The 13180-nt window shown below is 45.2% G+C and overlaps 1 protein-coding gene across 2 annotated transcripts in view; it reads left to right on the forward strand.

Moving 5' to 3' along the window:
• FILIP1L (filamin A interacting protein 1 like) overlaps window positions 1–13180 on the forward strand; it is a 739320-nt gene that overhangs the window by 575572 nt on the left and 150568 nt on the right. The window contains exon 1 of one of the 2 annotated variants that reach the window (XM_086934450.1): window positions 9192–9462. The exons of the other annotated variant lie outside the window; for it this stretch is intronic. The gene's annotated coding sequence lies outside the window, so the exon portion shown is untranslated. Of the gene's footprint in view, window positions 1–9191; window positions 9463–13180 lie in introns of those variants that run through there. 2 annotated transcript variants of the gene reach the window in all.

The raw sequence follows: 13180 nt of genomic DNA on the forward strand, positions 1-13180 counted from the left end.
CCAGATTAGTCCTGCTGTAAAAGTTACTTTTTAAGTCTAGCTCAAAGAGTCTAGTATACGACGAAGGACGCCGCGAGGAGAGCATCACAGATGGTCACTGCTGTAGCACAAAGATAAGGCTTAGTATCATGGACAGTCACTGTAGCATGAAGAACCTGTTGGGCATTGCAGACAGTTGCTGCTGGAGGTTCGCATTGGTGGTCACCGTGGACTGTCACGCCAAGTGCAGCTCTTGCGTCTTGGCGGTCGCTATAGGGAAAAGTCGGGTTCACTGGTGCTTCACGTTGGCAGTCATCATGGGCGTCAAGATATTGGCACAAATGGGCCCATTTGCAGTCACGAAGAGCCGAAAACGTCTAGATTTCTCCTTGTTTTCAGGGACGCGCTCAGCTGATAACACATCAAGGGTCCAGGATCTTGGAGGCACCTCTTGTAGAGCAGGAACTCACTCGAGCAGAGCCCAGCAGGGCCCAGGTAGGTCCAGTTGCAGATCAGCTGGGCAGATGTAGGGAGGCCACCGGAACTTATGTCATGTCACTGTGGCTCTAAAAGGAGGTAAGTCAGCTGATCCTTGGAGTAATTTCAGCCCGGGATGAAGGGTGCAGGTCCAGTCTTCCTTTTCAGCACGCAGAGCAGGCCACAGGCATCAGGGCTTCTTTCTGTAGTATCCATAGATCCATGTGTACTGTAGAGTGGGTCTGAAAGTCTGCTTTTTATACCTGGTGCCCTCTCTGAAGTTAGAGAAGTTTCTGGAGCCTTACAGAGGTGTCTGAAATGTCGAGCCTCCTGGCCCTGGTTCCAGTCTATCTGGAGGCACAATAGATTAGTGTAAAGTCACTTGTGTGTGAGCTCAGCCAGTGCCTTTGAAGTGCAAGTGTGATAGGTGACAGCTCCGCCCCTTATCAAGTCGGAGATGGCCTATCCTGCCAATACCCTGACCCCCCCCCCCCCCTCCCCCTCACCACCACCTTCATGATACTATCTAGGAGGACTACACAAAACTCACCTGTCAACTACACTAGTCATGTGACCCAAGAACAGGCATCAAATTGTTAGGACAAGAAAATGCCAACTTTCTGAAAGTCGCGTTTTCAGAATTGTGACTTAAAATCAGACATTACCAAAAAAGAGGGTTTTAAATTACAATCATTCAGAAACCAAACTCCCTACCTGCTCCTAATAAAAAGTTGCAACTTATTAAAAAATGAAATAAGGCAACACAATGCTATCATATGGAAGAGGTAGACCATGCAGTAGTGAAAAATAAAGGTAGGAGTTTTTCACTACCAGCATATGTAAAACTGAAAAGTACCTGTCCACCTTTCTATTGGATGTTTAGGGCCTACACTAGTGATGACATAGGTATTAACAAGTATTGGTGTAGTCAATAAGTGTAGGAAGCTGGATCTGTATATACTATACCAAAGTGAGGTATAGTCCAGTGGAACCCCAAAGGTAGGCAGAGGTAAAAGTAGATTGCACCTTACTCTCTATTTGTGACAGTGTGGTCGAGCAGTAAGGCTGTATCAAAGGGTAGTTTTAAGTATTTGTTGTACACACTCAATTAGCAAATTATAACACACACTCAATGACAACTTCAGACCAATTGGTTTTGTATAACAATATTCTTTTAGGTATTTTATTTTCTTGAGCCAAGCAAGCCTGGCACGGATTACAAACTGCATTACTACTGTAAAGTATTTATTGTTAACAGTATGAATTGCAATTGTATAGGCACTTTGATTTGATTACAGTAGAGCTACTAGTAATGCAATGCTTTTGATATACTGTACATATTGTGGAGAGGTGTAGTGCAGAATCCAGGACAGCTGATTTCAGAGCACGGGGTTCACAGTTCGATCCCCGGCGGCAGCTCAGCTCAGCACTATGTGACTCTGGGCAATAGCTCACTTAATTTCCACAACGGCCCCCAGCGCCTTCAGACCCGGAAGGGTGATTAGTTCGCGCTTTACAAATACAGATTTATTTATTTACATATACTTTGTATTGGCTTTTTAGTAGAATGTCAAATAGATTACTTTACAGATTATTTTTCTTACACAGTGCAGTACACCTGGATACTGCACTGGGAAATTTCCTGTAAAAAGGTAAGTTGAAGCATTTTTGTTATTTAGTTACAGTTTTAAAGGGTTTCATAGATTTTGGCAATCCACACTTAGAAACTTTTCACAGAAAAACAGTTATCCTGTGGAGGAAAATAGGGTTATCGGTTCAAAGGTAAGTATTCGGTTGTAGGAGTTGGTATTCTGGGGTTAGACTCAGGGGTCCCCCAGTGTCAAGGATGCACTCTTGTTACACACTCAGCGGCACTAAGGCAGCTGGGTGCTGAGGCCCAATGTTATCCGATAGGGGGCCTCCGGTTTGTGGCTGCTTATGAGCAGGCCACTGGGTTGTGAGAGAAAAGCTCCTGGACTTAAAACTCAGGGAAAATGGGAGTTCAAGCCAGCACAAAAGGTGCCCCCTCAGCGGCACTAGGGCAGCCAGGTGCAGAGTGCTGTTTGGGCGTTGAGCGCCCAGTGGCTTTCAATCGGGAGTCTCCGGTTTGCAAACACACTGCAGGTTCTGGGACGAAGGTCTTCTGGGTGCGACTACCACTTGGAGAGGTAAGTTGGGATGCTGGGGGTTGGTTAAGCACCGTCGGTTGGGCCACCCAAGGCCATGGGGCATCGGGAGCAGGGGTGCCTTTTAGGTTCGGATTTTCTTACAAGCTCCTGGTTGAGGTTGGGCGGACCTTCTGGTTTGAGGCTACAGGCGTCGTCTGGAGGCTTGAGGCAGGTCAGGGGTCACCGGATCTCGGGTCAGGATCGCCGGGGAGACCTCCTCTTGGTGTTGGGCCACTCAAACTCGGACTGTGGGCGTCGGGTGCAGACTCGCGGATCCTGCTGGAGCTGGAGTCTGTTGGTGAACAAATCCGGGGTTCACAGGGAACAGAGTCTTTTCTTTTGAAGGCAGGGCCTCAGCGTTCTTGAGGCTGCAGGCTCCAGGACACACCGGGGTTTCGCTTCTGCAGGTTCAAGGTTATGACAGGCCGGTAGGGCTGGGGCCAAGTCAGTAGGCGTCCTCCTCTTGTTAGCTTCGGCATGATGGTTCGGTCCTTGTTCTTCTTCTGGTTTCTTGTTTGAGGAAGCAAGGTTCAGGGGTGCCCCTAAACACTAGATTTAGGGGTGTTACAGGTAGGTAAAAGGTTGGGACCAATGGGTCCCTTCCCTGGGGAGGTACACCCCCAATTATGCCATCATCCAGTGGGAGGGGGACATAAGCCTAACCCTGGTTGGCTGGGTCCCCACATCTGCAAGACCTCGCCTCCCCCACCAGAGGGGTGGAGTTGGCAGAGATGAGCAAACCTCTCTTCCTCACTTGTTTATCCTGCATGTTTTCCCACCCAAAGTGGGGGTCAGAACCAGTGGGGACCAGTTGCTGAAAGAAGCAAGTGGCCTGGGGAAGCTCACAAAGACGCCAAGCCTTTGAAGCCTCCCCTTCGAGGACCCTGCCTATCCTGGGGGGAGGAGGCTTGGCACCTCGTCCCAGGATGTGGATTGTTTCAGGCCCCCGAGAGCAGAAGGCTATCGACCCAGGGGTCCGGATACATGTCTGGTGGTGGCAATCGAAAGCAGCCACTCAGCCTGGACACTAATGGTAGGTTGTTTTTCAGGGAGCATCTCTAAGAAGCCCTCTGTGTGCATTTTTCATTAAATCCCAAATTGGCATCAGTGTGGGTTTAATGTGCTGAGAAGTTTGATACCAAACTTCTCAGTGTAGCCATTATGGTACTGTGGAGTTCATAATGACAAACTCCCAGCACCATACACTCTTAATGGCAGCACTTAACTTACAATGTCTAAGAATGGACTTAGACACTGAAGGGGTACAGGGCTTATGCGCCTGAACCCTCACCACTGGTATAGTGCACTCAGATAGACGGGTGACTGATCTATGCCAGGGTAGTGGTTTGTAGACATGGCACACAGGGATGTGTGCCATGTCGACTCTTCGCTTTGCTCTGCACCAAGACAAGCAGCATGCAAAGCTTGTGTGCGTGTGTGCGTGCGTGCGTGCGTGTGTGTGTGTGTGTGTGTGACCTGTGGTACCATTTACCAGGGGCTGACCTGTGGCCAGAGATGCCAATTGGGTTTGGGTTTCAATGCAGTTTTAGGGAAAGAACATAGGGTCTGGGTACCTGATTAGCAGGAGCCCAGGGCACAATCAGTCAAAGCACCTCAGCAGTTCAGCAAAAAGTGGGGGCTACCATGCAGAAAGAGGGCACTTTCTCACAATAAATCTCCCTTTTGGGACCTTATAAGTATTTCGCTAGAGCTATTGGTTTTGCCAATGTTTGTAAGATTTGCAAATAGGGAAATGCCACACATAAGCGAACCTAACAGCTGTGGGATTAGGTAGAAGGATTACTTGATTTATGGAGCCATGGGAGAGGAGTGTTAAAAGTCTGAATAATTAATATTGAGAAAATGACTGCATTCAGAAAAGTAGGCATTACAAAAAGGAAGCAAACAATCTTACAATACGTAAACTCCTGAGTGACCCAGTATACATAATATTTTGCCAACAGAGTAGTACCGTCTCGCCTCTTTGCTGCCTCACAAACGAGTCTCACCTGATAACACGAACTTGGTATCAGTATTCAGCAAACCAATTCAAAACACCCGCTGCTTTATGCCACGTACCACCATGCACCTGGGAAAGCCAACATGGTGACTCTTGCAAAATTCTTCAAGTCTGACCTTGTTGCACAAATACAGGTGTCAGCACTCTCCTCGCTTTGGGGGCTTGAAATAGAGTAAAGCGCTACCCAAATCACTCACCTCCTAAAAGCACAGTTCTGCGTAATCAAGGAAACGCCCTTCCTATACGCTCATGAGGGGAGCTCATGGAAACAAAAGGGGGGAGGGGTTAAGGGCAGTTGCATGGTGGGAGGGTAACTCAGCGAGGGAAACTGAGACCAAACCCCCCAAAAATGCTGATTGTTTCGGAGAGGATGTGGCATTAAATTCAAAGCCGCCGACTTTGGAACTAGGAGAACAGGGTTCAAATATCGTCGTCGTCGTCTCTCCATGTGCCTTCTAAAATAAAATGCTGAAACATGCCGATCTGAAAAATATAAGTAAAACAATGGCGAAAGCCAACAAAATGCTGCCATTTATCGGTGCCTTTGTGCGATTTCAAAGGGGATCTTGTCGAAAAATATACAAGCGTGTTTATCACCACTCCTAAGGCACGTCACGTAGCTGGCCCATGGCAGCACTTTTCACTGCTGCGGTCCTGTAAATAACGAGAAGGAGAGAAAGCGTCTGTAAAAGATAAAGCACAGCGTCAATGAAGCGGGCGCCGCGCTGAGCTAGGAAAACCTGTTCACTTTGCAACAAAACAAAAAGAGTGCACGAACACAAAAGGAACAAGCCGGCACACAAAGCAAACAAAACATGGACACTTAACACAAACGGGGCCAGGCCAACAAAAAAACAGAATGCTCTCAAAGTATTCTGAGTAACGTGAAGAGTAAGAGCACATGTAACAGAGGCAGTCCTCATGGGAGAATACAAAAGTCCAAAAGGAGGGACTTCTAAGAGTATTCACCAAAAAAAAGTCTGCATTTACAAAGGACAGTAAGAGGAACCGATTAAAAAGATGGGCGCTGCTTGAAGCCCATATTGTACCTGCAGCATGTTTTGAAGAGACAGCACGGATGTGCAGCCCAGGCAAGACCTAACAAGAGACCATGCGGGCGGCTACAAAACTGCTAGTACCAAAGGAAATCCGGACTACAACCCCTTCATGCACAGACAACGCACAATGAAGATACACGTAGCTTGCAACTCTCACAAAACCCATATGGTCCCGCTATTTGAGGTGGCCTCACCCTTTGTAAAATGTGCATAAGGACTGTGGAGAGAACGGAGTAAGCTGCTGAAGAGTAAGAGTAATAACACCGGCGTGTCAGGTCGTGTGCACCTACTAAGTAGACAACCAACTGGAAACTGAGGGGAAAATGAACGGGCGTGCCCACTATTATTCAAAAAATACATTTAGCGGCAGGCCGTGCTGTTCAAAGAAAATGCACACAGAGATACTATGTACAGGACTGTTGAACGGGGAGGGAGAGTTTTAATAAAAAGCTAATGATTGTGCACAGCGTGTGGCCCCATTGTGAGATGATGGATTATGTGGCAATGGCGGAAAATCCATAACTATGGGGAAAACACTGCAGCCTTGAAAGTGCATAATTCCACAGGTCTTGATTATGAGGCATAAAGTGCCACATTGCTTGGCAGAATTAACTATTCTCTCACCTTAACACTCATTAGTGCCGGCCTGCGCAGATGAAATCGGTGCTGCTTACGAGGAGGTTTGCTCACCTTCAATGCCTTCTGAGAGCGAGCGTGGAGGGTAGCCGATACCTACACCGGGTCTCCGAGGAGGGGATCTCCCCCGCTCCTTCCTCCTCTCCACCAGCCTCCTCCTCCCCCATGGGCGCCTCACCGCACACGCACGAGTGAAAAGGAAACCGAAACTTACAAGGTGCGCGTCGCGTCGTAAGCAGTCTACAGTAGAAGCTCACGTGCGCGACCAAATCCCAAGGCGCGCGTCAGAATCTGCCTCTGCCATGCTTCTCAATGCTGCGCGTGGCCAGCTCTTGTCTCCACTCGTCGGTTGAGCCGACTACTATAGTTCTCTGCGAGAACTCGTTTCGTGAGCTTCTAGCCGAGACCTAAAAAAGGATGGTTTAGGCCTGACAAAAGGTTTATTTTGCCAAGTCGATATGGCAGTTCAAAACTACACACACTGGCTGCAATGGCAGATCTGGGCCATGTTTGGAAGACTACTTAAGTGGGGGGCACAATGAGTGCTGCAGACCCACCAGCAGCATTTAATTTACATGCCCTGGCTACCTGTAGTACCACTGTACTAGGGAGTTACAAGTATATTAGATGTGCCAATTGGGTGTAAGACAAGTTATCCATGTTTAAAGGAGAGGACACAAGCACTGTAGCAGTGGTTAGCAGTGGCAATGTGCACAGAGTCTTAAGGCAAAAAAACAACAACCATTCCAACATAACACGACGAGCAAAAGAAAAAAGTTGGGGGGGGGGGTAGACCCCCCTAAGGCTGACAACAGGGCTAACACCTGGCAACATATGCTCCCCTTACGCTTCACTAGCAATAAGCCAATGCAAAAACATTAGTATTAGTAAAGGATCTTTCAGTTGTATGTGTGGTGCTGTTGCACGATCAACTGAGCAACTATGCTCATCATAATTTGTACATCAAGGATGCACCCACTGTTCAGCACCATGTTGTTCCGGAGGGAGGCGGGGGTCGCGTGAGGGGGGTAAGGTTTAATAAATAAATAAAAAGTTTACTTGCCTTCGCCGGCCCGGTCCCACGTCGTCTCTGCTTCTCACACGAAGCAGGCAGCCTCTTTCCCCTCCCCTAAGCCAATCACAATGCTGCAATGGCAGTGTTGTGATTGGTTGGAACGCCGACCACACAGGCGTCTATGGGGAGGCCATTTTATCCATGTAGGCTGCATGCAGCCTACACAGAGAAAAGGCACAGCATGTATGACTGGTTTGGTAGGCCCTGGGCCAAGCCAGTCCTCCCCTGCCCTAGAGCAGGACCGCCCACCTGCCCGCCCCCAACCAAACCCTTCTGTTTTTTTGCAGTACGAGAAGCAGGAATATAAAATGGTATTTATAATACCACTTTATGTTTCAGCTTCTTGCACTGAGAGAAAACAGTGGGATGACGCTCCTCCGCCCACAAGAAGGAGCCATCTCTGGCTCCAGGGCCGTCTTAATAGCACTATAGGCGCCGGGCAAAGCAGTGCACTGGCCACTGCCTACACAACCACTCGCAGGAATAAAAATGTTTAACAGAACATTATAGTTAAATTCTGGTCTGCATGGGATCCCTATGCTCGTGGGCCCCCAGACAACTGCCCAACATTCCCAGGCGTCCGAGCCGGCGCTAGGCATGGGCAGTGTGGACTGCTGCCCAGGGCCTCGCACTCAGCCTACCATCATGGGGCCCCACACCGATTGGGTGTCCTGTTGTTTCCCTGCCAATCAAACAAAAAGAAAGGTATTAGGGTCCATGGGAGGGGTCCCCTCCCTGAACCTCTCATGGATGGTGTCTGGAGGCCTAGAGGAGGGTGATGTTTCCTCTTGTCCCCAGTTCAAGGAGACCATTCAGAGACACTGCGGGTTGCCCATTGTCCAGCATTTTTTACTTTTAGCCTCCAAGCAATTCTCACACCTATCCTGCTGAAGCTGTGAGAATTGCGATAGGTGTGAGAATTGCTTATGGGCTGAAAGTTAAAACTGTGGGGGCGCTAAAATGCTGGACAATATGCCTCCCTCAGTGTCTATGAATGGTCTCCTAGCAAGGAGTCACTTATGTAAATTAGAGGGGCCTCGCACATTCCCTTTTGGCCCAGAGCCCCGCAAGTCCAAGAACCGGCCCTGCCAGGTGTTAAGACGGAACTGCTTTGCTCTATATCTAGGTTTACGCTTCACAAATATCAGTACATATATGACCAACTGGGCAGCTACAACTTGACTTGTAGAAAAGATGAACCCTGTTTTTTTCCATTTGGTTAAAACGAGAGCTCCCGGAGTTCCTGATTCTTTAGACAGATAAAGCTTTACAAACATTTACATGATTTCATTTTATGTTAACTGAGATTATTATTTAAAACTATTGTGTTAAAAACGCAGTATGTTTTTCGTCCAGAACAAAATATAATAAAAGTGCTCTGTTCAGGATAAAGTCCGCCAGATTTCATCTGGCGTTCCCATCATCACTGGTAGAATTGTTTTCTAGTTACATCATCAGGAAATCAACGCCATCCTCCCAGGACCTTCACGCTGCTCTCTCCATGTACAGAAAAAGAGCGTTCTTAAGTTCACGAGCCACTTGGCGCTCTTCAAGACAGCGTTTTTCTATAACGTTATATAAATCACGTCCGATTCCACAATTACTTACTGAAGGAAAAACCCTCCCACCTTTAAATTTTACATTCGGAAGTTAAAAGTAAACAAAGCGTCAAAGTAGTCAGTTATTAACTCAATGCATTCGCTATCAATAACAAGAAGGAACTGCTTGTAACCCAAGCCTTCCGTGCATTCTTGTCGGCGGTACAAACGCAATAATTCACACAGGGGTGTGCGTCAGCTGGAGCCTGGACGTATTAGCAAGCAAGGTCTCCGACTTCTGGCTACAGCCAGCGCACACGCTAGTCAGAGTCTGCAAAGCCGCGCGCGCCTTATAAGGCAGCGCCATGACGTAATGCGCCCTAGGCTCGAGGCACGCACGGAGCCCATCTCATTGTTTGCCGCTCCGCTGGAATGCGCACAGCCCCGGCCGCCGCCGAAACCCTCAGAGGAGTAGCTGGAGCCGACCGGGCAGAGTATCGGAATGTCCAAGGTAAGCGCGCGCTGATGGGGCCATGGGCTCGATGTCCCCTTAGTTGTCTTCTTAACAAGTGCGGGTTTTGTAGAATGCTTGAAAATAAAGTTGGAAGCGAATAGATTCTTAAGATAAACACTACAAATTACCATTTAAAACAATGTTTTTTTTTCAAATGGTATTTTCTGCAATGTATCTTACATAAAGCAAAACTTGAACTAACTTCCTAAAACGTAATTAACTTTTTTCATTCCATATCTTTAAACTCGTTGGCGTTGTTCAGTCCACGTTTTCATAAAGGGTACGCTGCCAATGTACTTTCCATCTAATCCTTAGAGAGTCGTGAGTGCAGACCTCATGTGCCTTAATATTGGCAAGTTCCGAGGCTATGCGTGCTTTGTTTCAGATCGCTGATAACGCATTCTTTTTTAAGTAATCAAAAAACTCTCGCACCATTTGTTGGGCACAGCGTATATTGACTTTGCTTTAAGAGTACTGCGAAGTGTTATTATTTTAAAAACGAAGTCTCATCAGAAGTTTAAAATGAAAAGGTCACTCCCCTGTCACCAAATGGTAATTCTCTGAATTTGCAATCTATTTCGTGCTTATGTCGGGAAAGTTTAGCAACAGCAGTAAAGCCGAGGTGGAATTCTGAGATAAAAAAATCATTCGGGTCAAGCGAGCCGGTGTATTAAGCTAATGTATCCTTAAATTCAGCCACATTGCACAAGCGGCAGGCATCCTGAGACTTGCTGTACTCGTGAAATGTTGTAACATTCCCAGCTCGGGAAACATGACATGCACACTGTACACATTACCCATGAGGTCAGAGCAAACAACGCCTGCATTTTTTTTCACCCTCTGTTTGCAGTCACTTACAGAAAACTAAAGCTGCATTCCATATGTCCAAAATGTGCTTTGCGCTTCTTCCTTCATTACGAGTGAGACCATTTCAAGAAGGTAGTAATGATTGTCTTAATATGCATATGTTTTTCATCTGTAGGGAAGGGGTAGCTGTGCTCTGCTTCTGAAGCTGTTTCTGTAGGCGCCGTTGTTGAGACTAGAAGTGTTTTATATGCGTGCAGATAATGCATGGCCATTTATAACGACCGAGATTCCGGAGTTGCATTGTTCTTACAAATTAGTTTTTTACAGCAATTTGCTGACTGACTGCCACCTGTAAGAATGTTAAGCAACTAGAGACATACAAAAACACAGAGAACAGAAGCAGAAATGCAATAGGCACAGTAAATTATGTCCCTTGGTCGAGTAAACTGGCTTATTTAGTGTATGCAATCTATGCTACCTGGAGGAAACTCCTTGTTTGCAAAGATCAATAGAGAGGTGCTATAGTGACAAGTGAATTCTAGCCTGTCCATGTCCTAACTACTGCTTTAACTTAAATACTATATTCTCTAGGACCTTGGTTGTCCAACAACTCCTATATGTTCTGATTACCTGTAATGGATATATACATAGAGGGTTTATACTGGCTAACTGTGCACTGCAGTCGGTTAATGCCATTAAGATATTGATATGACATAATAAACAATTTGACGAGGTAAACAATGAGGCCAACGAAAGTGGTATGTAAATGTCACTAGAGGCCTAAGATGGCATTCATGGACAATAACCCAGTCTTTATATATTATTAGTAAGACATGTAAAAAAAATATGGGATGAAGTATGGACTATGGTATAAGGATATTGCAAATCAGCAAGGAATTCCCTCATTACAAAGTGGACCTTGGGCTAAAGCAGTGCTCTTACTGAAAAGTAACCACCTAAACCAGAATTTAAATCCTCATTGCCTTGCTCCTCTTTATAAAGAGACAGCACAGCGGCATATAAATAAGTATAAAATGTGTGCTGTGAAAATAAAGCTGATGCCAATATGCACATTATAAATGGTTGGAAACTTTACTTTAAACTATTTAATGTAAGTCACTTTGAAAAGTAGGTGCAAGTCCACGTGTGGTAAACTACAAACTTAGTTCTTGTAAAGACTTCAGCAGTGCAATAGAGTGCCATAAAAGTCACCTTGTGAACCAATAACAAATTTTTTTTAAAAAGAGACCAGAACAAAGCTGGAATGCTAGTTACACCTTTCATTATTTAAACAACGGCCTGGCTTTGTAACCTTGCCTTTCACAATGCCCGCTGGTAATGCAGCATCACCAGTGTAGTAGATTATTACAGTAAAGTAGCTATGCCATTTTCTTATCACAGATGAGTTGTGATATATTAATTAGACTCCGATAGGAGCATTGGTTCTTGGAGTAAAGCAACTATGACATACTTCCATTTAATAGTTATAATAAATGATATTCCCATAGTGCTCAATATAGCACTTCTGTCATTTCCAAGGACTGTTAATAAAAGGTGTTATTATCACCCATTTTAATGGTGCCAAATAAGCAGACGTCTGAATGATATTTATATTATTTTATTAATGACATTTAATAAAGCGCAAACAATTGCCCGTGGGCGTCTCGGCGCTGTTACTTCTGCAAACTTCTCCACTACTGAGCTTCGGCTGAATCGGCCTCAACGGGATTTGAACTGCAGAACTGCAACAGTGGATGTTTTATTAAATACGTCACCCTACCAGCTTTTATTACTCAGATATTCGTTTATGCCATGTCAGTGAAAATAAATGTGCTCCTATAATACATTATTTAGACCAAGTGTACTAATAAACACTGATTCTCAAAACAGTTGCAACGGTGCAAAGATCACACTCCTTGGTATTGCCAGAGGACTTGCGAAAACAAAGATTATTTTCTCAAACATTCTGATCTGGAACAACTTTACTATAGAAAATCACTGGGCCATACTTGCAAGCCTTAATTACCCTGATTTTGTCTCACTGCAAGCATTTAACCCATTGTGAACTGGTTAGGGTTAAAGATTTTGTTTATATTTATTGCACATGAAAAGAACGCATGGGATAAACTACTCAGAGGTGCAAAGTGTAATTTGCTATGGATTACTAATGTCGAGGGGCGAGGGATATCTCTTATGAGCCAAGGCCCTTTCTCATAAACTTAATCGGAATAAATGGCACATTACACTATTCTCATCTTCACACACATTAATGTGTGTAGACACACACGCACACATATTTTATATATATATATTTTATATATATATTTTATATATATATATATATATATATATATATATATTAATATATAGGTTTAGATGCATAAAAATGTGCACATCAGTATATATTCAGTCATTCTGAATACACTTCTGTTTTCCTGACCCAGGCATTCATTTATTGCATGTACAAGTAATATCATGTTTGTGTATGGTTAGCATTGACCAGTTCAACAAAAGCCAGACTAGAATACCTTTAAGGAAAAGATCAGCGAATCAAGCCCTCCATGTGTATGTTTGAGCTAACAAGCTGGTATTCATGTGGTCACAGTCAAGTGCTAAAAATAACATCCTTTTACAATGAATGACGCAACTTCCCACCTCGGTCAGAGGTCTTGCTTCATGTCTGGCTGTGGACTGCAGCAGCAGAAGGCAGACACGCACCAATGTAGTAAAGAGTGGGCAGGTGAAAAAAGGCAGATTTACTGTGCAGTACGCAAATAAATCTACCATAGCTTTCTAGTGGTGAAAACTGCACGTCTTCTTGATTACCACACCATCACAAGGCTAAGAGTACATTTTATGAACATTGTGAATAAACATAAAAACAAAAGTTCAAAATAAATTAAAAAAG

This window comes from Lissotriton vulgaris, chromosome 8, assembly GCF_964263255.1.
Source record: "Lissotriton vulgaris chromosome 8, aLisVul1.2, whole genome shotgun sequence".
Lineage (NCBI taxonomy): Eukaryota > Metazoa > Chordata > Amphibia > Caudata > Salamandridae > Lissotriton > Lissotriton vulgaris.